The sequence below is a fragment of the Nyctereutes procyonoides genome, unplaced genomic scaffold (genome assembly GCF_905146905.1).
Source record: "Nyctereutes procyonoides isolate TBG_1078 unplaced genomic scaffold, NYPRO_anot_genome, whole genome shotgun sequence".
Classification (NCBI taxonomy): Eukaryota; Metazoa; Chordata; class Mammalia; order Carnivora; family Canidae; genus Nyctereutes; species Nyctereutes procyonoides.
The window spans coordinates 1,105,001-1,110,978 of NW_026575125.1; positions in this window are offsets into that span (position 1 = coordinate 1,105,001).

Consider the following 5,978-nt stretch of genomic DNA (forward strand, 5'->3'; position numbering starts at 1 on the left):
CATCTCTCCAGCCATCTACCTATCCATCTACCTACCTAACCATCCATCTAACTATCCAACCAACCACTTACCCAATTACCCACCTATTTACACATCGATGTATTCATCTAGCCACCCAGCATCCAACCATCCATTCATCCATCAATCTATCATCTGTATCATCTATTGCCTCATGCTCTCATGCATGCATGATAATGTGAAGAACTTCTCTAGCCTTGGGGGCACAAGGCATAAAAGCTATGGAATAGTTAATAGAACTCCAGGATACCAGTCAGGCTTGAAGCTCCAGGAAGGAAGAACATGGACACAGAGGGGAGGGAGAAAAGCCTGGGCTCCATAATTCAGATGCAGCAATCTCTTACTCTAGAAGACTGACTGACCACAAAGGGCATGGTGGACTATGATGTAGGGCCCAAGTCAGCATCTTGAGATCAGCACCAGGGTGTTCCCTAATCAGGTAGCCCAGTGAGCGGAATGTAATTCTATCCCTCCATGAAGGTGCTACTACAAGAACAGCTTTGTCTGTGGCCTGCTTTAAAGCCCCCTTGCTCAGGTCCAGATTGATCTAGGAAGGGACATGAAAATGAGCCTCTTAAAAAAAAAAAGGAAAAAAAGAAAATGAGCCTCTTAGTTGAGTTGTTGGGAAGGGGCAGTGAAGGACTCTTTGGATGAAGTCAGAGGCTGGAATGAGGAAAACGAAACCCAGGAGCAAAAGTTAAAGAGAAAGTGCAGAGGTGAAAAGAATCTGGAGCAGAGGTTGGAACAGAGATAGCATTTTCACCGGTGAAGGGCATAAAAGAATGTTCAAGGCAGGAGTACTTGGGAGGGTTAGTCAGTTAGGCATCCAACTCTTGATTTAAGCTCAGGTCATGATCTCAGGGTCCTGGGATCATGCTCCAGGTTGGGGCTCTGTGTTCAGGGGCGGGATGTTTGAGGATTCTCTCCCTCTCCCTTTACCCCTTCCTCCTCTCACTCACTAGTGCTCTCTCTCTGTCTCAATTAAATAACTAAATCTTCAAAAAAATATCCAAGGCAGAGGGAATTCTGGAAGTGCAGGGCAAGAGTTATTCATGAGGGTCTTATTAGTGGAACAGCATGGAATCCAGGGCAGCTATAGGACACATGGTGGGTCATGGAAGACGGATGTTTGGGGAGACTTGAAGATAGGAGGAGGTGGACAGGTGGCCATGGACTTTGGATTGTAGGCAATGAGACAATGGTGTAGGTGTGGGAAGTAGAAGGTCACTCTTCTGCATCACCTGGATTCCGTCAGGAAAGAGTATAAGTAGGGAAACCAGTCACGAGACCATTGTAATCGGAAAGAACAACTCACAGCAGGAGATGACAACAGACAAACAAAGGCTCGAGAGAGATTTTGACAAGGGAGTGAGGTACGGGAATGTGGAGTGCACCAAAGTTTCAAAATCACTCCCTCTAAAGGGTCAGTGGTGGGTGCTTATTTGCATCCTTGGAAGAAATCGCTGTGTTTTTAAAATAGAATAAATGGAAGATGCTTATGATGAAGATGTTTATGTTCTCGTAGAAGATGTGGGCAATGGGGGGACGTGTTAATGGTACTATTAGAAGTATTGTGTGAATGAGAAGGAAGCTCTCATTCCATCCACCCACCCATCCACTCATCTCTCCATACATCTACTCATCCATCTACCTACGTAACCATCCATCCATCCATCCATCCATCCACCCATCCTTCTACCCATCTATCCATTCATGTCTCCATCCATCTACCCATCCATCTACCTACCTAACCATCCATCTATCTAATCATCCACCTACCCAACTACCTGCCCAGAGAATGTAAGGCATCTGTAAAGATGTGCTTGAAGGAAATTCAGACTTTTAAGGGAGAGTGACCCCCTCAGAATTCAACTTTACAGACTGTAATAAAACGCTGGGGTTCGGCTACAGGAAGCAATAAACTATTTTTGAGTAGCTTAGTTTTAATTTATTTAAGGAGCAAATATAATTTTTTTAAAGATTTATTCATTTATTAGAGGAGGGGAGGGGAAAAGGGAGAAGGAGAGGATCTCAACTGGACCCTGCACTGAGCACGGAGACTGACCAAGAGGCTCGATCCCAGGACCCTGAGATCATGACTTGAGCCAAAATTAAGAGTCTGATGCTCAACTGACTTCACCCAGGTGACCCACAAATATATAATTTAAAAAAATATATCTCTCTCGGGGGTCCCTGGGTGGCTCAGCGGTTTGGTGCCTGTCTTTGGCCCAGGGCGCGATCCTGGAGTCCCGCGATCAAGTCCCATGTCGGGCTCCCAGCATGGAGCCTGCTTCTACCTCTGCCTGTGTCTCTGCCTTTCTCTATCTCTATGTCTATCATAAATAAATAAATAAATAAATAAATAAATAAATAAATAAATAAATAAATCTTTTTAAAAAATCTCTCTAATATAATGTCCAAAAGCATGATGCCAACTCAACCAGCAAGAGAAGCAAGATGTGCAGAGGATTTATGGAGTTTACATTTAGGGACTTCAGCACAAACATGCATCCTGACTTCTACTGGAGGAAAAGACAACTTACACAGGGATTTCCCCTGTTAGGATGCAATCCCCATGAAGGAGCGCCCTGTCTGAGTCAACAGAGGAACCAACGACCACCGCCATCCTTGAGAACCATTAGCATCAGAATGCTGGGGGCAAGGTGCCCAGCTTTTTTGGCCCGTAAATGGTTACATGGAAGGGAATGAGGAAGGCGAGTAGGTTCCTGGATAGGTGATAGCCTGGATAGGCTGCAAAAAACCCAGAGAAATAGCTCCTACAGTCTGTTCAGGATGGAGTTTCAGATGGGGGCATCCAAGTGGCATCCTCCCGCTGCGTACTTGATAGTACAAGAAATCAGTCTGCCCAAGATTTAAAACCGAGAAACCCACACTCACATCTCACCAAATGGACGCGACAAGCCATCTGTTGAACACAAACCAAGAAGAGCCTGTCTATAACTGTTTAATTGAAGAGTTGGGGAACACCCAACATTCCAATTAAGACGACCTGGCTCTGATCTCCTGGAGGCAGGCAGAAACGTGACTGGGATTTAAGATGTGGGAATCCAGTTAATCATGTTATTCTGGGTGTACAGAAAGGCTGTGTTAATTAGAACAGACACAATCAGCTTCAATCACGATTGCCCGCAACGTTCAGGGGGAACAAGGAAACCTTCTGCATCATGATGGATGTTAATAAGTTGTATATATAACTCAATACCCTCAGAGTCTCAAGTTAGTACATATATAATGTAAAATGTATTATCATAGAAAAATACACCAGTTATGAGTCATATATGTCATCTATCTGCATCTGCATGTAGGATATCTTTCTATGGCTGCGTAGGCTGAGCATATTAATACATGGGGTCAAATAGTCAAGAGGCATCTACACTGCGGGGCATGTCACAGGTCTAACACGGTAAATGTCCACTATGAGCTCCTAAGGAGAGGAAATCCAACAAGAAGTGGATTTATAGGTGGAGTCTTGTGATATCTACTGACCATCTTTCTGCTTTTGTATTCTGTGGAATGCATTTTGGGACAATCTGGCAAAGAACTTAGAAAAGATGACACCCAAGGACTGACCCTTGGCAGTGGGGTCATCACTTATCTGTCCCTAACTGTGAGGCGCACATGTGGGCCCAGTGATGCCTAACCTTGTGGCAGAGCCTGTCCTGATGCCCACCTAAGTCCCCTCACCCCTCCCTTCACTGTAATGGAAGTTTTGGGTCAGACACGCTATTCGGGTGGCCAAGAAGAGGGAGAAGAACCCAAGTCTGGAAGGAATCCTGGCATCTGGGGAAAGAAAAGGGGAAAAACGGGAGGGGGAGATCAAAAGAATATGAGACAGAGAAGAAGATGGTCTCAACATTGAGCAGAATCACGGCAGCCCAGACTGGGACCTGACACAGGATGGGGAAGCCCGTGGATAGAACGCCCAAGGGAGATGGAGCAGATACCAGCAGGAAACACATCCCATGAGCGTTTGGATTTGCAAGCTTGCGAGGAGAAACCACGCAGGGCAAGTTGCAAGAAACCGAGTTGAGGTTGGTGGCAGCTATGAGGTTGGCAAAGAAAAGGGCCCAGTCTTCACTAGACAGCGACCCTCAACTATACCTGTGGTTTTGGTTTAGAGATTAAGAAGAAATTCCGTCTCGTTAGAATTGTGAGGTCACAAAAAAAAAAAAAAAAAGCAAGAATTGTGAGGTCATGGCATGGACTTTCAAGGGAAGTCTTAAGCTTCATTTTCTGAGTGTTGTGCTGTTTTAAAAAAAGTGAAAAAGTCTTCTTCCAGCTGTGCCTTGAGTTCAATCCTATGATGGAGCCGCAGACTTTACCAGGAGGGCCCCACGCACAGGAGAATTTTTGCAAAAAATTAAAAAAAAAATAAAAATGAGTGGCAGGTGAAATTGCTTTGAGCTGCCAAAAAATCTAACAAACAGCCCGCTGTCAATTACTTGTCATGGGCTTCTCGGTGCTTTGCAAAGGCTTATTTTAGCTTTTGGGAAAAATCTACTTATCCCAAAATAAATGCCTGCAGTGGGTTGCTGTAGGAGAAATAGAGCCGCATCGTTCACTGGAAGACTGTGCAGGGAAATGATGCTGGTAGAAGCACACCTCCTAAATTACCTTAGAAAATACCAAAGGAGCTAAGCTACCGTGACCCTCACAATGAAGAGCATGCAGCACACTCGCTCTTAGAAACTGCAAAAGGAAAAAAAAAAAAAAAGAAACTGCAAAAGGAATTAGGTTCATAAACCGCATCGCGCACAGCTAGAATCGGAGGGTCCTCCTCGAGTCTTAGGAACTGTGCTGACCTGACACCGTATACCCATCGATCTAATTCCGGCAACAGAGTCGCGTGCAACTCTATACGAGACATCTGTTCTTATTTATCTTTCACTTTATTTCTTAGAATGGCAGATGCCATCCGGCAGAAAATGGAACCAGGGAGGGGAAAGTTTACAACCCCAGAACCTTCCCGGGTTTGGTCCGGGTTTGAGATTTTTCAGATCCTGGATGCAAACACCCAAACGACACCCTTGGATGTAGACATTTCATGACATCATGTCCCAGCGAGAAGAGCACATTTTATGCCAGCCATGCCTCTAGTGATACTATTTTAAGTCATTTTGGAAAAAACATCTCAAACTCTACTGTCTGATTCCCAAACTGGTACATGACCCAGGAGACGACGAGCAGGGACACCCAATGATACGACGGATTTTTCTTCCTCATCCCGTATCAGATAGCTGACCGTTTTGGGGAGCTCTGCTATATAAACATTTATTTTATTTTCCCGAGCACTATAACTGCTTTTCTCCAAGTCCCGAGCTCCCCATCCCGCCCCCGCGCCATGAAAATGTGTATCCTTCTCCTTTCCAACTAGGAACTCCGAATCTCGTGGACACATTCCAAAAAGGTGCATATCACTCCCTCTTGACCAATTTTTGTCATCCTGTCAGAAAAAAGATGCTAATATATCTATTGGGGGTCACTAGTCGCTTGGGGGCAGAGTAACCCCGCGGTGTAAGCCGATAATGTCCAAAATCCAGCCTGGCCCATCTCTCCATTGATTACGGTAGATGAATTTTGATGAGTCCGGCAAAGCAAGTATGTATGGGTGAGGACGTTTCATATTCTATTTTCCAGCATCCTGACAACAGGAAAACTACAGAACATTTCTGTGGACATATGGTTGCCTCCTCTTCTCCAACACCCAAGGTATTTCTCAAGAAACAGAGAATTTAGAATGTTCCATAGCGTTCTAAATGGACACCGCAACCTGAGCCATCTGAGACAGTCCTATAAGCTTTCTATCTAAATATAAATAGGGAGGTTTGGTGATTCATCTCTCAAATTCCGCTTTATTTGTGTGTTTAGGTGTCTGTTCTGTCCCCCATCACCGGGTGGCAGAGCAAAGCCTTCCTAGCTGGATGACATGAAGGCTTCCC